Here is a 23087-nt window from a genome sequence, read left to right as displayed (position 1 = left end):
AGGCGGATCAAGGCCGTTATTACGGCCAGAGGTGATTGTTATGGATACTGATTTCTCAGGATCTATGCACCCAAATTGAGTGAAAATGTAATCACATGTCAGTTCTAGAATAATACATTTGTCCAATGAATACCCATTTATCATCTGCATTTCTTCTTGGTGCAGCAGTTTTAATGGCCAGTAGTGTATTTCGTTATTTTTACTCAGTTTAAGTAAAATATAAAAAAAACAGTTATTATAACAGAGACCAGATAAATACCGAAAAACACCGATTGTTCGGAACTAAACATCCGGTATCGGTTTCAGCCGGTAGGTTTTTCGCATCCCTACAGGAAAGGAGATAAGTGACAGTTGTACACAAGGTACAGTTCGCCACACACGGTAAGGGGGCTCGGGCAGTATGGGTGCAGATCTTGAGAGCGAGCGGAGTGAGGAGCGGCGATATTGACAGCGGTCTCGTCGGCGCCGGCCTACGTGCTGCGCCGGCAATTTTTCGTGGCGTCGCTCATCAATAAGGCGAGACGGCGTCCCGCTTCCGGGAGCAATAACAGTTTAGGGCCTGCCGAAACGGCCGCGGGTAACGCACGGCGTTGCGTGTGCGCGTCACGCACTGGCGTGGGCCGGCACGGAGCCGCCGCGGCCCCCTCTTACCCCCGCCGGTAATCCAAGTTTACCGCAGCGGCAGCCGCTAATTGCTGGAGTGAACACCAGTCGGTCTGCGTCGACGTCATTACCATAACTTGTAATAAGGCGCCAGTGTGGAAGTGGCGTCATTTCTGCCTCAATCGCGGCGTTAATTCGAGAAGGGCAGAGCCGAACTTGGGCTGGTTCACTGCGCCGGAGTGGCCGAGCGGTTCTAGGCGCTTCAGACTGGAACCGCGCGACCGCTACGGTCGCAGGTTCGAATCCTGCCTCGGGCATGGATGTGTGTGATGTCCTTAGGTTAGTTAGGTTTAAGTAGTTCTAAGTTCTAGGGCACTGATGACCTCAGAAGTCGCATAGTGCTCAGAGCCATTTGAACCATTTTTTGGTTGACTGCAGCGCCACACTGAATCCTCGTCGCAGGACCAAATGTTTCAAAAAGTTGTACAAACAATTTTCTAGGCGACTCGTTGTCTCAGTTCATATTTATGAAATGTCTAGCGAACCGTCCCGGCTTCGCATGGGTGACACACAAAATACACTCCAAGAAGGGGGGAAAAAAACGCACCACGTACAATTATCCTACCGGGAGGAATGACGAACATGCGCAGAGAAACAAATCATTACAAAACTTCCTGGCAGATTAAAACTGTGTGCCGGACCGAGACTCGAACTCGGGACCTTTGCCTTTCGCGGGCAAGTGCTCTACCATCTGAGCTACCCAAGCACGACTCACGCCCTGTCCTGCGCCAGTACCTCCTCCTACAGTGGCAAGGGAAAGAGCTGTTAAACGCAAATGGGAGTGAGTGAGCTGTTGACAGGCAGTTCTAATACTCCACAACACTGCACAAGTTCGGGCACAGACAGAATGCTGCTCCGTGGACTTGGCGAGTGGTAGGAAACTCACATTTTTGTAGTCACAGAGACGCATGTGTTCGTTATCGGTCTGGAGCTCGTAGCAGAGAGCAGGCTGGGACCACCACTACAGGGTTATTACAAATGATTGAAGCGATTTCACAGCTCTACAACAACTTTACTATTTGAGATATTTTCACAATGCTTTGCACACACATACAAAAACTCAAAAACTTTTTTTAGGCATTCACAAATGTTCGATATGTCCCCCTTTAGTGATTCAGCAGACATCAAGCCGATAATCAAGTTCCTCCCACACTCGGCGTAGCATCTCCCCATGAATGAGTTCGAAAGCATCGTTGTTGCGAGCTCGCAGTTCTGGCACGTTTCTTGGTAGAGGAGGTTTAAACACTGAATCTTTCACATAACCCCACAGAAAGAAATCGCATGGGGTTAAGTCAGGAGAGCGTGTAGGCCATGACATGAATTGCTGATCATGATCTCCACCACGACCGATCCATCGGTTTTCCAATCTCCTGTTTAAGAAATGCTGAACATCATGATGGAAGTGCGGTGGAGCACCATCCTGTTGAAAGATGATGTCGGCGCTGTCGGTCTCCAGTTGTGGCATGAGCCAATTTTCCAGCATGTCCAGATACACGTGTCCTGTAACGTTTTTTTCGCAGAAGAAAAAGGGGCCGTAAACTTTAAACCGTGAGATTGCACAAATCACGTTAACTTTTGGTCAATTGCGAATTTGCTGCACGAATGCGTGAGGATTCTCTACCGCCCAGATTCGCACATTGTGTCTGTTCACTTCACCATTAAGAAAAAATGTTGCTTCATCACTGAAAACAAGTTTCGCATTGAACACATCCTCTTCCATGAGCTGTTGCAACCGCGCCGAAAATTCAAAGCGTTTGACTTTGTCATCGGGTGTCAGGGCTTGTAGCAATTGTAAACGGTAAGGCTTCTGCTTTAGCCTTTTCCATAAGATTTTCCAAACCGTCGGCTGTGGTACGTTTAGCTCCCTGCTTACTTTATTCGTCGACTTCCGCGGGCTACGCGTGAAACTTGCCCGCACGCGTTCAACCGTTTCTTCGCTCACTGCAGGCCGACCCGTTGATTTCCCCTTACATACGCATCCAGAAGCTTTAAACTGCGCATACCATCGCCGAATGGAGTTAGCAGTTGGTGGATCTTTGTTGAACTTCGTCCTGAAGTGTCGTTGCACTGTTATGACTGACTGATGTGAGTGCATTTCAAGCACGACATACGCTTTCTCGGCTCCTGTCGCCATTTTGTCTCACTGCGCTCTCGAGCGCTCTGACGGCAGAAACCTGAAGTGCGGCTTCAGCCGAACAAAACTTTATGAGTTTTTCTATGTATCTGTAGTGTGTCGTGACCATATGTCAATGAATGGAGCTACAGTGAATTTATGAAGTCGCTTCAATCATTTGTAATAGCCCTGTACATAAGCCATGTGGGGCTGGCTACAATAGAGTGGATTCCTTGGGTGCAGTAGTACTCGAGTTTTCAGTTGGGAAAACTAAATTCAAGGATCGCACGGAGGTATTGCCATGTGTAGGCGAACGTTATTCAGTGATTTTCTGGCTAGACTTTCTCAACAAACATCCTGCTATGATTGATTCTTGGCAATGCACAGTAAAACTCAGTGGGACTTGGTTTTAATTTTGGGAAACGGTAGCAACAGCGGCAATGCCACGAGGTTCACCTATTATGGGAATGAGACAAACTGAACTGAGGACGTTTTCATCAAATATCCATGACTAGGATAAAATATCAGCAAGTATGGGTAAGATAGTGTGGGTTTCAGTGGAAACCGATTTGCTGAGAGAAACGTTACATGTGGTTGAACCGTCGTTAAGCAATGAAGAATTGCATAGTTTGCATTATTTTATTCACAGGAGTTTGGCTCATATGAGTGACATTAATGGGGACTGGATGATTCCTGTTAGTGTTGATGATTCCTACCTTCCAAACTTTACAGAAGCTCTTCTGGAAACATCCCCCAGGCTGTGGCTAAGCCATGTTTCCGCAATATCCTTTCTTTCAGAAGTGCTAGTTCTGCAAGGTTCGCAGTAGAGCTTCTGTAAAGTTTGGAACGTAGGAGACGGGATAATGGCAGAATTGAAGCGTGAGTCGTGCGTGGGTAGCTCAGATGGTAGAGCACTTGCCTGCGAAAGGCAAAGGTCCCGAGTTCGAGTCTCGGTCCGGCACACAGTTTTAATTCGCCACGAAGTTTAACATAAGCGCACACTCCGCTGAAGAGTGAAAATCTCATTCTGAAATCATTACAATTTTACAAAAACTGGACGATTTATTCAAGAGAAAGAGCTTCACAAATCCAGCAAATCAATGAAGCGTTACTCCACCTCTGGCCGTTATACAAGGAATTTTTGTTTGGCTCGGCTTTGATTGACAGAGTTGTTGGATGTCCTCCTGCGTGATATCGTGGCAGATTCCGTCCAGTCGGAGCATTAGATCGTCAAAATCCCGAGCTGGTTGGACAGGCCTGTCCATAATGCTCCAAACGTCCCCAATTGTGGAGACATCCGGCGACCTAGCTGGCCAAGATACGGTTTGGGAAGCACGAAGACAAACAGTAGAAACTCTCGCTATGGACGGGTGGGCATTACCTTGCTGAAATATAAGTTCAGGATGGGTTGCTAGGACGGGCAACAAAACGGGGCGTAGAAAATCGTCGACGTACTACTGTGCTGGAAGTCTGCCGCGGATGACATCCAAAGCCGTTCTTCTATGAATAGAAATGGTACCCCAGACCATCACTCCTGGTTGGCAGCCCTTATGGCGGATGATTGTCGGGTTGGTATCCCACTGCTGTCTGGGGCGTCTCCAGACATGTCTTCAGCCTGGACTCTCATTCACTGCAGTTGGCGTCGGTGATGAGTCCCGCTTCGAATTGAGACCCTATGAATAGCGAAAATGTGCCTCAAGCTGGCCCGTACAGTGGTAGCATGGGTAGCACCTCAGACCATCAGTCTTGGTTGTCGGGCCGTACGGCGGCTGACTGGCATCACCAAACACATGTCGGTCCCGGCGGAGGTTCGAGTCCTCCCTCGAGCATGGGTGTGTGTGTTTGTCCTTTGGATGATTTGGGTTAAGTAGTATGTAAGCTTAGGGACTGATGACCTTAGCAGTTAAGTCCCATAAGATTTCATACACATTTTACACGTGTCATTTCTTCACGCTCAGTTCGAAGCGGGACTCGTCACTGAAGACGATTTTACTCCAGTCAGTGACATTCCACGTCCCGATGACCAGCGAAGAACGACCTGGAGACACCCAAGAAAGCGGTGGGGTACCAACGTGATTCTCGCCCGCCATATGGCCTAACAGCCAGGAGTGGTGATCTGAGGTATCATCTCATTTCATAGCACCACCCTGACACCACAGCAGGCCCCGTTTAGTTCCCCTTCAAGGCAGGCCATCCTGGGCTTGTACACTCCTGGAAATGGAAAAAAGAACACATTGACACCGGTGTGTCAGACCCACCATACTTGCTCCGGACACTGCGAGAGGGCTGTACAAGCAATGATCACACGCACGGCACAGCGGACACACCAGGAACCGCGGTGTTGGCCGTCGAATGGCGCTAGCTGCGCAGCATTTGTGCACCGCCGCCGTCAGTGTCAGCCAGTTTGCCGTGGCATACGGAGCTCCATCGCAGTCTTTAACACTGGTAGCATGCCGCGACAGCGTGGACGTGAACCGTATGTGCAGTTGACGGACTTTGAGCGAGGGCGTATAGTGGGCATGCGGGAGGCCGGGTGGACGTACCGCCGAATTGCTCAACACGTGGGGCGTGAGGTCTCCACAGTACATCGATGTTGTCGCCAGTGGTCGGCGGAAGGTACACGCGCCCGTCGACCTGGGACCGGACCGCAGCGACGCACGGATGCACGCCAAGACCGTAGGATCCTACGCAGTGCCGTAGGGGACCGCACCGCCACTTCCCAGCAAATTAGGGACACTGTTGCTCCTGGGGTATCGGCGAGGACCATTCGCAACCGTCTCCATGAAGCTGGGCTACGGTCCCGCACACCGTTAGGCCGTCTTCCGCTCACGCCCCAACATCGTGCAGCCCGCCTCCAGTGGTGTCGCGACAGGCGTGAATGGAGGGACGAATGGAGACGTGTCGTCTTCAGCGATGAGAGTCGCTTCTGCCTTGGTGCCAATGATGGTCGTATGCGTGTTTGGCGCCGTACAGGTGAGCGCCACAATCAGGACTGCATACGACCGAGGCACACAGGGCCAACACCCGGCATCATGGTGTGGGGAGCGATCTCCTACACTGGCCGTACACTACTGGTGATCGTCGAGGGGACACTGAATAGTGCACGGTACATCCAAACCGTCATCGAACCCATCGTTCTACCATTCCTAGACCGGCAAGGGAACTTGCTGTTCCAACACGACAATGCACGTCCGCATGTATCCCGTGCCACCCAACGTGCTCTAGAAGGTGTAAGTCAACTACCCTGGCCAGCAAGATCTCCGGATCTGTCCCCCATTGAGCATGTTTGGGAGTGGATGAAGCGTCGTCTCACGCGGTCTGCACGTCCAGCACGAACGCTGGTCCAACTGAGGCGCCAGGTGGAAATGGTATGGCAAGCCGTTCCACAGGACTACATCCAGCATCTCTACGATCGTCTCCATGGGAGCATAGCAGCCTGCATTGCTGCGAAAGGTGGATATACACTGTACTAGTGCCGACATTGTGCATGCTTTGTTGCCTGTGTCTATGTGCCTGTGGTTCTGTCAGTGTGATCATGTGATGTATCTGACCCCAGGAATGTGTCAATAAAGTTTCCCCTTCCTGGGACAATGAATTCACGGTGTTCTTATTTCAATTTCCAGGAGTGTATTTCAGCAAGATACTGCCCGCCCGCACATGTTGCATCTGTTGTCTTCGTGCTTGCCAAATCCTACCTTGGGCAGCACCGTCGCCGGATCTCTCCCCAATTGAGAACGTTTGGAGCGTTAAGGGCAGGTCCCTGTAACCACCTCGGAACTTGGACGATCTAAAGCGCCGATTCGACAAATCTGGGAGGCAATCACTCGGGAGGACATCCAAGAGCTCTCTCAATCAAGCCATGTCAAGTGACTGCTTGAATAAGGGCCAGAGATGGACCAACGCGTTACTGTTCAGTTCGTAAAGCTCTCTCTCTTGGATAAATCATCGAATTCTTCTGAAGTTGTAATCATTTGTTTCTACCGATAACCTACCGATTTCCGCCCCATTCGGATAATTCCTTTGTATTGCTTTTTTTTTTTTTTTTTTTTTTTTTTTTTTTTTTTTTTTCCCTGAAATGCCCCTGGACACTTCTGTCTTCTCATTTAACACGCTGACGCATTCATTTCTGAGAGCGCAAAAAACCTCCACTTCCTCTAAATCTGACAACAGCTACTGAAACGCCCGCTAAACCCGCCGGGCAGAACAGGTGATTACGATTGTGGAAAGGGCCAAAAAAGGAGGCGGCCAGTAACACATTTAAGCCGAAACGGCACATAGCCGAACCCTTACAACTATGAGTTTCAAAATCCAATTCTTTCATGGCTGAAGGCCTCCAAACAAGAAATCTTAAAGGTCAACAATATAAATTTCAAGTAACTGAAGACATGCAGTTAAAAATGCATATATATATATATATATATATATATATATATATATATAGGACTATTACAAATGATTGAAGCGATTTCATAAATTCACTGTAGCTCCATTCATTGACATATGCTCACGACATACTACAGATACGTAGAAAAACTCATCAAGTTTTGTTCAGCTGAAGCCGCACTTCAGGTTTCTGCCGCCAGAGCGCTCGAGAGCGCAGTGAGACAAAATGGCGACAGGAGCCGAGAAAGCGTACGTCGTGCTCGAAATGCACTCACATCAGTCAGTCATAACAGTGCAACGACACTTCAGGACGAAGTTCAACAAAGATCCACCAACTGCTAACTCCATTCGGCGATGGTATGCGCAGTTTAAAGCTTCTGGATGCCTCTGGAAGGGGAAATCAACGGGTCGGCCTGCAGTGAGCGAAGAAACGGTTGAACGCGTGCGGGCAAGTTTCACGCGTAGCCCGCGGAAAATTGGCTCATGCCACAACTGGAGACCGACAGCGCCGACTTCATCTTTCAACAGGATGGTGCTCCACCGCACTTCCATCATGATGTTCGGCATTTCTTAAACAGGAGATTGGAAAACCGATGGATCGGTCGTGGTGGAGATCATGATCAGTCATGGCCTCCACGTTTTCCCGACTTAACCCCATGCGATTTCTTTCTGTGGGGTTATGTGAAAGATTCAGTGTTTAAACCTCCTCTACCAAGAAACGAGCCAGAACTGCGAGCTCGCATCAACGATGCTTTCGAACTCATTGATGGGGACATGCTGCGCCAAGTGTGGGAGGAACTTGATTATCGGCTTGATGTCTGCCGAATCACTAAAGGGGCACATATCGAACATTTGTGAATGCCTAAAAAAACTTTTTGAGTTTTTGTATGTGTGTGCAAAGCATTGTGAAAATATCTCAAATAATAAAGTTATTGTAGAGCTGTGAAATCGCTTCAATCATTTGTAATAACCCTGTATATATATATCACAGCTAGGTTAAAAGCCTCAAGGCAAAAGTGGATAGAACAAACATATAGAAGGTGCGATACAAACGGCTGAAGGCCAAAATTAAATTTCAAAATTTTAAAATATATTGCCATAATCTTTAAAGGCAGAAGGCGGCAATGTTTTCGCTTAAGGGGAAATTGAGAATAAGGCTTTAAGCGGCTGAAGGCCCACAGTTGATTTTCCAAAAATTCAAAAATACCTTAACCTTTAAATTTTAAGTGGCCGAAAGCACACCAAATGAAAAGCCACACAACGACAGTAACTAAATTTAAGAATATGGTTTTAAACGGCTGAAGGCCCATTTCCAAAAATTCAAAATACCTTAAACATTTAAGTTTCAAGTGAATATTCACTTGCCCACGTGCTGAAGGACCTTGATTTACATAAAACACAATAAAAATTTTGGCCATAATAGATTACCAACAGACCGTTAAACACCCATGAAAAGGACAGTGGCACTCAGACGCCTCCAGGGGTGGGGGAGGGGGGAGGGGGTCTGCCCTCGAAACATAAACGTCCACTTAGATCAGACAGGTGGTGGGCCCAACTACACTTGGTCCGTCGGTAACCCAACCAAGAGACAGTCACGGACCGACCGACCAAACGACTTGATAGCCACCAATCGGTACATGATCTCAAGGACCAAACTAACGTGATTATCCACAATGAAACATGTATTAAGCAGTCAAAACTACAAACCGTGTTGGACAGCGACAACAGGTGAGCAAAGGACGCTGCCTGAAACTACGTTAGTGGCCAGGGCAGGAAACCAGAACACTAACGGCCACAAGGCAGAAAATTCCGCTGGCGCACTTGAATTGTAGTGAACCAATATAGTTAATTCCACCGCACAGCAGCTCGATTTCACCACTACAAACACATGGTGTTGCTCACAGGAAAAGCTCCCCAACAGCGAACCACCGAAACGGACGACACAACATGAACGGACGTGGCTTGGGTACTTAAGACATCACTCAACTTTGACGTCCTGGGTCGGTGAGCCACGAAGCTCGTAGCTATCAGACAGCTCCACACACGCTCCGACACTGCGCAGGGACCGCCAACAGACCCAGCCGACCGCGCCGCACGAAGATATCCTACATGGTCCGCACCGACCGACCGACTACTCTCAGAATGCTGCCTGTGATGTCACCGCCAGACACCACACTTGCTAGGTTGTAGCCTTTAAATCGGCCGCGGTCCGTTAGTATACGCGGAACCGCGCGTCGCCATTATCAGTGATTGCAGACCGAGCGCCGCCACACGGCAGGTCTAGAGAGACTTCCTAGCACTCGCCCCAGTTGTACAGCCGACCTTCTTAGCGATGGTTCATTGACAAAATACGCTCTCATTTGCCGAGACGATAGTTAGCATAGCCTTCAGCTACTTTTGCTACGACCTAGCAAGGCTCCATTACCAGTTACTATTGATGCTGTAAAACATGTACCGTCAAGAGCGATGTTCACCAATTATGGATTAAAGTTAAGTATTCCAACAGATACGTACTATTTTTGCTAGTCTCAATTACTTGTCCGGTTCCAGACCTCACGCCAGCCTGCGTGAGCCTAAACGCGTGCCTTTCGGCTTCCTGTCATAGTGGGTTGGCTGTCTTGCCAATCTACAACACTGCCAACATCTAAAATAGTCGTCAGTGGAAATAACGCCAACCACACACACAACCTGACAAACACTTGCACGAAGACCTGAACGATACCCAACAGTAACTAAGCACGCACGGAGACAAATCGGGAGTCGATGTACACACACACAGCCGACTCATGAACGATCGGCGAGCCAAAAGCGTCCCACCGAGGATCCACCAAGACCGTTGCCCGGCTGAAGTGATGCGTGGCGGCAACGGTCGGATGAGCCATGTCGACACAGACCTCACTGCTCCAACCCGACTGCACTAGTGCCGCATTACAACTCCCCGACTGGCAGGTTCGGACTGCATTCCAGACGCGTTCCAACTGACTGGCAGCCTGAGCTCGCGACCCGAACTCCTTACGACGGACAACGAGCGGGAAGTAACAGCACTCGAGCAAAGATACTACGAGAGGGGATATATTGATACGCGCTGCCAGCGCCGCTCACGGTCAGGCAAAGCAGCAGCTCAGTGACACCAGTAATTTAAATTAACTTAGTGAAGTGGAAGTACCTTAAAAACAGGGTGTAAAATACATGATGGCGGGAACATGAGCCACGCACGGCTCAGCTACCCTTTATCCTCATAGGGCAATACCCTCGTGCTATGTGTTACCCAACGAATGCCATTCATTCTTGAGGTGCTTCGGCACTACCGATGAGCCATTTCCTCTATTACTGTGGTCTTTAAATATTGCAGCGGAGTCCCATTAATCTGAACTAATTGGGACCGGACCTTGTTCGGGTTGCCGATCTGTTCGGATTAACCGCAATTACTGTGACGAGTTTCTAGAATGAAGTATACCAAGCACATAAGTAGCTACACTATCGTAACAAATGGGAACAAGTGTGGGAACAATGGCTCACTCTCACTCCCTGCCCTTGTTGTTGTGCATTGTTGAGACCTTTGTAGTGTCTGAGGTCAGTGCACTGCCAGTTGTCTCGCAAAGTTATGTTAGTTATCGAACGCTGGCACGCGTAATTGTTCTATTGTATTCATTCAGGTGTAGTGGTGTACGTATTTTCGTCATGAGTAAACGGAAACATACAACGTTAACTCTCACAGAAAAACTGAATGCGGATAGACAATGGTGAGAATGTATCTAAACTGGCAACGGAACTGGGTGTTGGTAAAGCAACCATTTGTCATCAGAAGAAGAACCGAGTGAAGCTTGAACAGTCCTGTGCAACGTCTTCGGGAAAAACACTCGGCAGACTTTGAAACAGTCCCAGTACGATAAAGTGGATGAAGCTCTTTTCCTTTGGTTTACGTAGGAAAGAGAAACGGGAACTCTTTTGAGTGGAGCACTGGTTCAGGAGACCGCTGTTTACCTGATCACGTTAATGAAAGGTGATGAGTCTTTTAGTGCGAGTACGGGTTGGTTGGACAGATTCAAAAAACGTCATAGAATCCGTCAGCTAACAATTACTGGAGAGAAGGTTTCTTCTGCAGCGAAGGAATACTTGTGTGAGTTTGAAAAAATGATAAGAGAGGGAAAGTATTCTCCCCAACAAATTTATAACGCTGATGAGACTGGCCTTCACTTTACGGAATTGCCAACAAAAAGCCTGGAATCAAAAACAGAAGACCATGCTCCTGGTTTTAAAATGTGCAAAGATCGTGTGACTTGATTAGCGTGCAGCAACGCAACTGGTAATCACAAGCTGCCTTTAATGCTGATTGGCAAATCTGCTAGGCCCAGACCTTTTAAAAACTTCAACATGAAGTCCCTGCTTGTATATTATCGCAACCATAAAAAAGCGTGGATGGATGGTTAGCTGTTCAGAGAATGGTTTCACGGCCAGTTTGCTCCCTCTGTTCGACGGTTAGGTAAGGAAAATCATTTGTCTCCCAGTGCAATCCTTTTGATTGATGACGCGCCATCTCACCCCAGCACTGAGGAATCATGTGATGGAGAAATTGTGGCGAAGTTTTTGCCGCCGAATGATACACCACTTCTACAGCCGGTGGACTAGGGTGTACTGCAAACATTAAAACTGATTTACAGAAAACAATTTTTAAGATTGCTGATTCAAGATGATAGCATTCGTTTAGTGGGCAAAATAAAAAAGACCAATGAGAAGGATGTTGTTTATTGGGTCGCTGAGACATGGCAGAATATTTCAGAAAATACTCTGAGAAAATCGTGGACAAAACTGTGGACATCTCTTGAAATATAATGTTACTTAAAATCCGTCTTGATTGCAAAAAATTTTTTTATTATTCATATGACCGGTTTCGGTTTATTCAGAACCATCTTCAGATCTGTAAAAATAATTATACTAATTTACTATTTCACGGAAGCAAATGTTTTTCATCCTATAATCAACATCAAATGTACCAGAACGTACCCGATATTTCAGTTACAGGAGTAACCCGTCCAAATCCAGCAACTTTCACATGCTACGTCATATAAAATTGGTTGGCAGAGTGCACGTCATTTATATTAATTATAACCCCAAAAGCTGTTTTGTTTTGAGAGTAGGTGTGCGCATATGGCTGCGACAAAGCACTCAGTCACGAATATTGAAAACAATTTAGAAATTCTGCATAGAGCTCATAAGGGGCGGTTTCTTAACATTTTGGAAGAGATCGAAATATACACCCACAAAAATAAAGATCCGGATTTAATCCTCAACGAACAAAACGAATTCAATCATAACGCCTGTCTTAGCATTTATGACGACCTACTAAGATGACAACTGTTGCGTGTGGAGATCCAGGCCGAGGGATGAGAGATGGTGCGCGGTGGAGAAGCCGGAAGACGCGTGCAGCGCCTGGCGTCGTTGACGGGGCCCTCCTGTGCGGCCCTCTTGCCCGCGGCGATGGACATCAGACGACTGAGCGCACCGCGGCACAACACCAAAATGGCGGGAACCACAGAAGCAGACCGTAGAGGAAAACAAGTTCACACCAGCACCATAGATATATAAATCACCCTATGCTTTTAGATCGTATAAAAATGATAATTTTACTGTTTTTTAATCCTGACAAGTACAGATTTAAACTTTGGCATCTAAATATTGTAACCAAATATTTTGAATATAAAAAAGATCTACTGAATACAGTATGTACAAATGGGATGTAACAAATGTACCAGACGCCACCTGTCGGTAATAGTGTTATAATTAATATAAATGACGTGCACTCTGCCAACCAATTTTATGTGACGTAGAATGTGAAAGTTGCAGGATTTGGACGGGTTACTCCTGTAACTGAAATATCAGGTACGTTCTGGTAAATTTGATGGTGATTAGATAGGATGAAAAACATTTGCTTCCGTGAAATAGTAAATTAGTATAATTATTTTTACGGATCTGAAGATGGTTCTGAATAAACCGAAACCGGTCATATGAATAATAAAAAAATTTTTTGCAATCAAGACGGATTGTAAGTAACATTATAAAATCACTGATTGCTGTTATCCCATAAGACATTATGTCTGTTTTTGCAAACATCTCTTGAATTCATGACAACCTAGTTGAAAAAGACGAGCAGAATCTACTACAAATTATACAGACAATCCCTGGATGTGAAGAAGCTAGTGAAGGAGACGTAGATGAGTGGATGGCAGCGGATGGGGCATGTGTAGAGAACCCCACTGACGCTGATTTAGTTGCTGCTGTAACCCAGGACCAGGAAGAAGTGGACTGCTGTGACGGAAGTGACAATGAGCCTGCAAGCGACAAAGGAGAGCTGGTGCCACACAGTGGCGCAGCAGAAGCCCTTGACCTCGCGCTACGTTATTTCGAGCAACAGCCCACTGCTACACCTGATGATCTGATGTTTACTAGGCGATGGCCCAACTATGCGTCATACAACAGACTGTCTTCATTACGCTAAAGATAATGGCTGAGTTTCTGTCATCTAAAAAGTAGGGATAAAATGTCCGCTGTATTTTAGTAAGTTTGACAGCTTTCTTTCATTGTTATGCATTGTTTAAATCTAATATTTTATTGCCAATTTTTCTAATACGTGTTTACTGTGCTGTGTAAATTAAAATAGTGTGTATGTACCGGTTTCCTGATAATCACGGAACACTCGTGAAATGGTCGTACGGGAAAATCCCCACATCATCTCTGCCTCGGAGATGCTGGGTCCCATCGCTCGAGCCCCGACTATAACACGACGTTCAAACTACTTTAAATTTTGATACCTGCCATTACAGCAGCAATAACCGATCTAACAACTGAGCCAGGCACTTGTTGCCTTATATAGGCGTTGCCGACCGCAGCGCCGTATTCTGCCTGTTCATCTTTGCATTTGAATACACATGCCTATACCAGTTTCTTTGTCACTTCAGTGTATAATAGCATTTATATGTTTGTCATAATGTTGCTTTATAGTGCTGTTTGTAATTCTGCTCCAATGTCATTGTCATCACTACCTTCAGCTGTCTCGTGTTTGTCTAATAAATTAATTGATCTATTTCCTTCACAATCACATCTGTGTAACCTACGCTGCGTTTGGGAGAGTTTGACGGTTTGGTCACTAAATTTTTCGGGTAAGATAGCAACATGGACTAGGAAGCTGTTAAGACAAGATGTGTTTCCTATTTTATATTAGCGTCATGTCCTCCCAAGCACCGAGGAAAATTCAGTTAATGTTAAAAACTAAAGACTGTTCCAAATACGTCGAGATGCATGAAAAACCAGCTTTTGCTTAAAACGAAGCTCAAATTTGCCAGACTATGCTCATCTAGTGTTCGATAATGGGAGCAGTTAGCAACTTTAAACATAATTTCAAGCGTTTGCTATTCTCTCGCTTGCATGATTAACGTTAAATATTGAACACATTAACTCATTTGGAGGGGTGGGAATGAAAAGGGTTGACACCGAAGTATAACCTAGTAACATCTAGAGCAATGTCAGCCAAATATGCTACGTGCTGGACTTGTTATTTGTATAAAAATACTTCGGGAGTAAGATACATCACTACTACTAGCGGTGGGGGTGTATGTGTCGCAGCGGCCCCTTACTGTTAGAGGGCCCGCACAACCGATACGCAAGATGGGTTGCCGATCCCCTTTCAGGAGTGCGCGGAGAAACATGCTCAGCGGACAGAAAGAATAACAGGAGTTCCAAATAAACACGGAATTACTTCGTCAGACAAAATCTGTCAGTGTTCCACCAATCGGAACTCATATGCATCATGTAGCACTCCGCCGACCTGGCTTTATAAGTACGCCTACACCGTCAGACCGGCAGTGTTAGCCGGACTGTGTGGCCGAGCGGTTCTAGGCGCTACAGTCTGGAACCGCGCGACCGCTATGGTCGCAGGTTCGAATCCTGCCTCGGGCATTGATGTGTGTGATGTCCTTAGGTTAGTTACGTTTAAGTAGTTCTAAGTTCTAGGGGACTGATGACCTCAGAAGTTAAGTTCCATAGTTCTCAGAGCCATTTGAACTGGCAGCGTTTACCAACCGCTAGTAACAGCTCCGCAAGTACTTACGCCGGCCGTAGCATTGTATTCACATGCCGTAGCATTGTAGTAGCACGTTGAATTTTGAATTTTGTAGAGTGGATTTTGATCAGTATTTTCTTTCATTGTCTTGTTTACTTATCTGGTTTGCCACCACAAGAGTTGTGGGTTTGCTTGTTGTCCTTGCGTTTAAAACTTAGTGTGTGCCAAGAAGGCGTTTTTTTCTTTAATTATAATAAAGTGTGTTCAGATTGTTAGTTCTTTTTCCTGTCTACCGCAGGACACTGCAGTGTGGATGAGAAAAGTGGACGCGAAAATGTTCGAAAACAACAAGTTGGTACCTATTCCCTGTATTAAAAGCGTGAAATGCAATTTGCCTCTTGTTTGTGCCGTTCAGTGTGTCAACAGGTCGCGGCAATGAGCACTGCAGCGACCCAGTAATTTTGCCAACGTGTGTCGGAACCTGAGATAAAGCCACACTGCTAAATACCACAGATAAATTTGTATTTCCTCTGTGGATTATGACGTAAAACAGCAGAGATTCATACATTCATGTTTGCAATATAGACTCTACGACAAAAAAAGAAGACCGGCCACGAAGGAATTATCCGAATACGACGGAAATCGGTAGGTGTGATGTGCATGTATAGACAAACAAATGATTTCAATTTCAGAAACATGACACAATTTATTGAAGAGAATGGGCTTCACAAAGTCAGCAAGTCAATAAAGCGTTCGTCCGCCTCCGGCCCTTATTCAAGCGGTTGTTCGACTTTGCATTGATTGATAGAGGTATTGAATGTCCTCCTGAGGAATATCGTGCCAAATTCTGTCCGATTGGCGAGTTTGATCGTCAAAAATTCCAAGCTGGTCGTCAGGCCGTGACCATCATCCTACAGACGTTAATGTCCTCCTGAGGGATATCGTGCCAAAACCTGTCCGACTGGAGAGTTGGATCGTCAAAAATCCCAAGCTGGTCGTCAGGCCGTGACCATCATCCTACAGACGTTAATGTCCTCCTGACGGATATCGTGCCAAAACCTGTCCGACTGGAGAGTTGGATCGTCAAAAATCCCAAGCTGGTCGTCGGGCCGTGACCATCATCCTACAGACGTTAATGTCCTCCTGAGGGATATCGTGCCAAAACCTGTCCGACTGGAGAGCTGGATCGTCAAAAATCCCAAGCTGGTCGTCAGGCCGTGACCATCATCCTACAGACGTTAATGTCCTCCTGAGGGATATCGTGCCAAAACCTGTCCGACTGGAGAGTTGGATCGTCAAAAATCCCAAGCTGGTCGTCAGGCCGTGACCATCATCCTAGAGACGTTAATGTCCTCCTGACGGATATCGTGCCAAAACCTGTCCGACTGGAGAGTTGGATCGTCAAAAATCCCAAGCTGGTCGTCGGGCCGTGACCATCATCCTACAGACGTTAATGTCCTCCTGAGGGATATCGTGCCAAAACCTGTCTGACTGGAGAGTTGTATCGTCAAAAATCCCAAGCTGGTCGGCGGGCCGTGATCATCATCCTACAGACGTTAATGTCCTCCTGAGGGATATCGTGCCAAAACCTGTCCGACTGGAGAGCTGGATCGTCAAAAATCCCAAGCTGGTCGTCAGGCCGTGACCATCATCCTACAGACGTTAATGTCCTCCTGACGGATATCGTGCCAAAACCTGTCCGACTGGAGAGCTGGATCGTCAAAAATCCGAAGCTGGTCGTCAGGCCGTGACCATCATCCTACAGACGTTAATGTCCTCCTGACGGATATCGTGCCAAAACCTGTCCGACTGGAGAGTTGGATCGTCAAAAATCCCAAGCTGGTCGTCAGGCCGTGACCATCATCCTACAGACGTTAATGTCCTCCTGACGGATATCGTGCCAAAACCTGTCCGACTGGAGAGTTTGATCGTCAAAAATCCCAAGCTGGTCGTCGGGCCGTGACCATCATCCTACAGACGTTTATGTCATCCTGAGGGATATCGTGCCAAAACCTGTCTGACTGGAGAGTTGGATCGTCAAAAATCCCAAGCTGGTCGGCGGGCCGTGACCATCATCCTACAGACGTTAATGTCCTCCTGAGGGATATCGTGCCAAAACCTGTCCGACTGGAGAGCTGGATCGTCAAAAATCCCAAGCTGGTCGTCAGGCCGTGACCATCATCCTACAGACGTTAATGTCCTCCTGAGGGATATCGTGCCAAAACCTGTCCGACTGGAGAGTTGGATCGTCAAAAATCCCAAGCTGGTCGTCAGGCCGTGACCATCATCCTACAGACGTTAATGTCCTCCTGACGGATATCGTGCCAAAACCTGTCCGACTGGAGAGTTTGATCGTCAAAAATCCCAAGCTGGTCGTCGGGCCGTGACCATCATCCTACAGACGTTAATGTCCTCCTGAGGGATATCGTGCCAAAACCTGTCTGACTGGAGAGTTGTATCATCAAAAATCCCAAGCTGGTCGGCGGGCCATGATCATCATCCTACAGACGTTAATGTCCTCCTGAGGGATATCGTGCCAAAACCTGTCCGACTGGAGAGCTGGATCGTCAAAAATCCCAAGCTGGTCGTCAGGCCGTGACCATCATCCTACAGACGTTAATGTCCTCCTGACGGATATCGTGCCAAAACCTGTCCGACTGGAGAGCTGGATGGTCAAAAATCCCAAGCTGGTCGTCAGGCCGTGACCATCATCCTACAGACGTTAATGTCCTCCTGAGGGATATCGTGCCAAAACCTGTCCGACTGGAGAGTTGGATCGTCAAAAATCCCAAGCTGGTCGTCGGGCCGTGACCATCATCCTACAGACGTTAATGTCCTCCTGAGGGATATCGTGCCAAAACCTGTCCGACTGGAGAGTTGGATCGTCAAAAATCCCAAGCTGGTCGTCAGGCTGTGACCATCATCCTACAGACGTTAATGTCCTCCTGACGGATATCGTGCCAAAACGAGTCCGACTGGAGAGTTGGATCGTCAAAAATCCCAAGTTGGTCGTCGGGCCGTGATCATCATCCTACAGACGTTAATGTCCTCCTGAGGGATATCGTGCCAAAACCTGTCCGACTGGAGAGTTGGATCGTCAAAAATCCCAAGCTGGTCGTCGGGCTGTGACCATCATCCTACAGACGTTAATGTCCTCCTGAGGGATATCGTGCCAAAACCTGTCCGACCGGAGAGTTGGATCGCCAAAAATCCCAAGCTGGTCGTCAGGCCGTGACCATCATCCTACAGACGTTAATGTCCTTCTGACGGATATCATGCCAAAACCTGTCCGACTGGAGAGTTGGATCGTCAAAAATCCCAAGCTGGTCGTCAGGCCATGACCATCATCCTACAGACGTTAATGTCCTCCTGACGGATATCGTGCCAAAACCTGTCCGACTGGAGAGTTTGATCATCAAAAATCCCAAGCTGGTCGTCAGGCCGTGACCATCATCCTACAGACGTTAATGTCCTCCTGACGGATATTGTGCCAAAACCTGTCCGACTGGAGAGTTGGATCGTCAAAAATCCCAAGCTGGTCGTCAGGCCGTGACCATCATCCTACAGACGTTAATGTCCTCCTGACGGATATCGTGCCAAAACCTGCCCGACTGGAGAGTTGGATCGTCAAAAATCCCAAGCTGGTCGTCAGGCCGTGACCATCATCCTACAGACGTTAATGTCCTCCTGACGGATATCGTGCCAAAACCTGTCCGACTGGAGAGTTGGATCGTCAAAAATCCCAAGTTGGTCGTCGGGCCGTGATCATCATCCTACAGACGTTGTCCGCTGGGGAGAAAACCGACGACCTCGCTGGACCGGCGAGTGGGGAATGGCAAGCAGTAGAAACTTTGTCCATGTGCGGACGGGCATTATCTTGCTGAAATGTATGCCTAGATGGCTAGTCATGGGGCGTAGAATGTCGTCGACGAACCACTGCTCTATAAAGGTGTCGCGGATGACAACCAAGGGGTCGAACTATGAAATGAAATGGATTTCGGACCACCACTGCTGGTTGTCGGGCCGTATGCCGGGCGTTAGTCAGGTTGGGATCCCACTGCTGGCCAGGCTGTTTCCAGACGCGTCTCCACTTGTCATCGAAGCGCAGTGCGAAGTGGGTCTCGTCATTAAAGAAGAGCCTACTCCATTCAATGAGAGTCAATGAGAGAACGTTTGGAGCATTATGGGCAGGGCCCGACAACCAGCTTTAGGGGTTTTGACGACCTACGCGGCAACTGGACTGAATTTGGCACAGTACCCACAGGAGGATAGACAACAACTCTGTCAATGATAGATTTCACGACAAGATGACATTGCTGCTGGAATAGCTTTCAGGATACGTGGTCATGATCCACGAAACAGTTTTGTTCCTAACGTTTCCTCAGGAACTGCACTAGACGTTTCCTCCGTCGAGTCTTACCGATGTTAGAAGAGTTTCGTGGACCACCACCTTATACCCCAAACGGCTTACAGCAGCAACGTAATCAATGCAAAGCCGAATAACTGCTTGCAGAAGGGCCAAATGTGGACAACGTGTTAAAAGGAGAGGAGAGAGAGATAAGATGGACTAATAAGTAAGAAAAAGTAAATATCTAGGTAAGACCGGTATTTTTTTAAGCCAGTTGTTTATAAATAAATGTTATCTTTTACAATACCAGCCAGGTTAGCCGAGAGCGGTAATGCGCTGCTTCCTGGACTCGGGTAGGCGCGCCGGCCCCGGATCGAATCCACCAGGCGGTTTAACGACGAGGGCCGGTGTGCTGGCCAGCCTGGAAGTGGTTTTTAGGCGGTTTTCCACATCCCACTAGGTGCATACCGGGCTGGTCCCCACGTCCTGCCTCAGTTACACGACTCGCAGAAACACATTCGCACTCTTTCATGATTTACACTAGACGCAGACAGCTGGGGTACACTGCTTCTGTCCCGAGGGGGATGCGGGGTGGCGGCAGGAAGGGCACCCGGCCACCCCTTCAAATTAACCCTGCCAAATGCTGTTGTAATCATGCCGACCCCGCGAAACCTGCGGAACTAAGGCTCAAGCAAAAGAAAAAAAAATTATCTTTTACATTGCAAGTGGTTCAAATGGCTCTGACCACTATGGGACTTAGCATCTGAGGTCATCAGTCCCCTAGAACTTGGAACGACTTGAACCTAACTAACGTAAGGACATCACACACATCCATGCCCGAGGCAGGATTCGAACCTGCGACCGTAGCGGTCGCGGGGTTCCAGACTGAAGCGCATAGAACCGCTTGGCCACTGCGGCCGGCTTTTTACATTGCACGTTGCATTATTTTCACACAAATTATCGATTAATGAAATTATCGCAAATATATCACTGAGTAGTAATAAAGAATTATATCTCCGCGCTGGAGATAGTTGAAATAGTTGCAAACTAACAAGTGCGAATTGTTGTAACTTTAATAAAACATTAATTCAAATACTGAAATGCCTAAAAGTAAGTTATTTAATAAATGGGAAGCGAACAGAAAGAAAAATAAAGGTGATTGTTAATGTATTGAATTCACTGTGTGTTTTAAAATAGTGTGATTATTTAGAACCGGGTGGGTGCTTTGTGATTAATGTTGGTCACACTGTAGTGCTTTCGATAGGTTCAGTTTTCTCTATGTGTTTACTGTAGATGGGACAACACACTGTACTTAGTGCCTGCTACGTTACGTCTGCATACGAATATGGGTGGGAACTGAAGTATCTAACTGTCCATCACTCTACATGATGCATCCTTGCCTGTTTTATCAACATACAGCTGATTATACTGTAAATATCAAATCTGTGGACAATAGACACTACTTCCTCAATATTCCTGAAGTTCTGTTGTGGTCAGCTCTCCACTTGACAAGTGGGAGTCAGTAGAATAAGGGCACAACATCCAACACGTGTACAGTGCGAACAGTCTGCATTGATTAAACGTTGTCATCGACCGTGCGACACCGCGTCGCTGCAAGCAGGGGCTTTCGCGGTACGGATCAAAACAAAGCCGGTGCACGGCCATGCGCAGGAGTTGCCGCATCCGTGTAGCAAGGGACCAGGGAAATCGCCGGCCGCAGCCGCGTGTGACTATTTCCGGCGGCGATGGTTTATTGATTCGCTTGTAAAACTGTGCCAATCCAATATTAGGCTGTGCACTGGCTGAGTCCCGGGAGATGGAGGAGTCGGACACGTGGCCATGTTCTCGCGCGGCGAACGACCGCCGACGACCGACCGCCGTCGCGCCCCGAGGCGGTGTAGGCTTCGCGGTCCGCCAACAACGCGCGGCAACAGCCACCGGCATTCACCTCGTCTGCCTAAGGTACCGTACTGGCGCTGGCGGGACAACAGCCACACCCCGGGTTCGCCGGGCATGGGCCGCAGTTGTGAGACACTGGAATCGCAGTCGGGAGCGCGTTGCTTCAAATTGGGTCAGTTGTTAAAATACCGATGTATCGATATTCTCCGAAAAATAACGAAAATTATAGCCAGTATTTCTACCACCGATATATCGATATTTTATTTATTTAGCTTATGGCATGTAGCACATCATATAAAAAAAAGACATAAAAATCATAAGACACAGAAATAAAGAGTAGTCACAGTGTATAACATATAATTGTAGATATAAAAGTATTTAAAATAGTGTATATAACAAACAAAAGTTCACAAACAAACATCCTGATTTGTGACATAGTCTACTGCACTTTCAGTCGCGGTCAGAAACTCATTGGGGGTCTCCTGCAAAACGTCTCAGAGGGCAATCTTCCACGATGTGACGAATCGTCTGCCGGTCCGCACCGCAGTCACATCTCGGGGTGGTGATTTTACCCCACCTGTGGAGGCTGTCTGCACATCTGCCGTTATTTGACCGAATTCGATTCAAGGTCGTCCAAGGTTTCCTTGGCAAATTGAATCCTGGTGGTTGGTCATTGATACATGGCATATTCTGCAGGTTTTGGGGCACAGATTCTCTCCACCGCGTTTTCCAGAGGTTGCCATAATCCGGGTTGAGAGGATGCGTATTTTTTGCCTGTTTTAAAGAGGTGTGTCTGGAGCGCAATCTGTTCATCTCCAGGGCGGGAACATTCTTATGGATTGGCAGTTTCTCGTTGTTCAGCACTTTTCCATACTCGCGTAAGAGAGCGTTCTCTCTGCGCAGGTCCGGTGGGGGAATGTTGCTCAGTATAGGTAGCCAGTGTAAAGGCGTTGGCTTTATTGTTCCTGATATCATCTTCATTGTGTAGTTTAGTTGAGCATCGATCAAGCCTGTGTGTTTACTGTTTAGCCATACCGGTGTGGCATATTCTGCTGTTGTGTAGACAAGTCCCAGAGCCGAAATCTCAGTACAGCCGCGGAAGAGCCCCACGTAGTCCCACATAGCTTCTGTATGATATTATTTCGAGTTTTAAGTTTTGCGGCTGTATTACGTAGGTGTTCCTTGAATGTTAGGGTTCTATCAAAGGTGACGCCTAGATATCTGGGGTAATTATTATGGTTTAGCACCCTGTTTTCGAAATGAACGTTGAGCTTTCTTTTTGCTTGGGCATTGTCGAGGTGAAAGCATGCCACCTCCGTTTTTGTCGCGTTTGGCCGTAATCTCCACCTTCGGAAGTAATCTCCCAGCTTTGTTAGATCCGCAGTTAATGTGTTTTCCGTTGCCTCCGTTGATCTGCCTCTTGCAGCTATTGCCCAGTCGTCGGCATATCCGAATTTTTGAGAAGTGGTTTCAGGTAAGTCAGATATGTAGACGTTAAACATCAATGGCGCCAGAACGGAGCCTTGTGGTAAACCATTGTTGAGCTTCATTTGGTCATTTTTTAAGTCGCCCATTATGACTCTGAAACTTCTATCTGTGAGCATGTTATCAATGAGGTTGGCTAG

This window comes from Schistocerca cancellata, chromosome 1, assembly GCF_023864275.1.
Source record: "Schistocerca cancellata isolate TAMUIC-IGC-003103 chromosome 1, iqSchCanc2.1, whole genome shotgun sequence".
Lineage (NCBI taxonomy): Eukaryota > Metazoa > Arthropoda > Insecta > Orthoptera > Acrididae > Schistocerca > Schistocerca cancellata.
The sequence above is the reverse complement of the archived record's forward strand: the minus strand, read 5'-3'. Positions refer to the sequence as shown.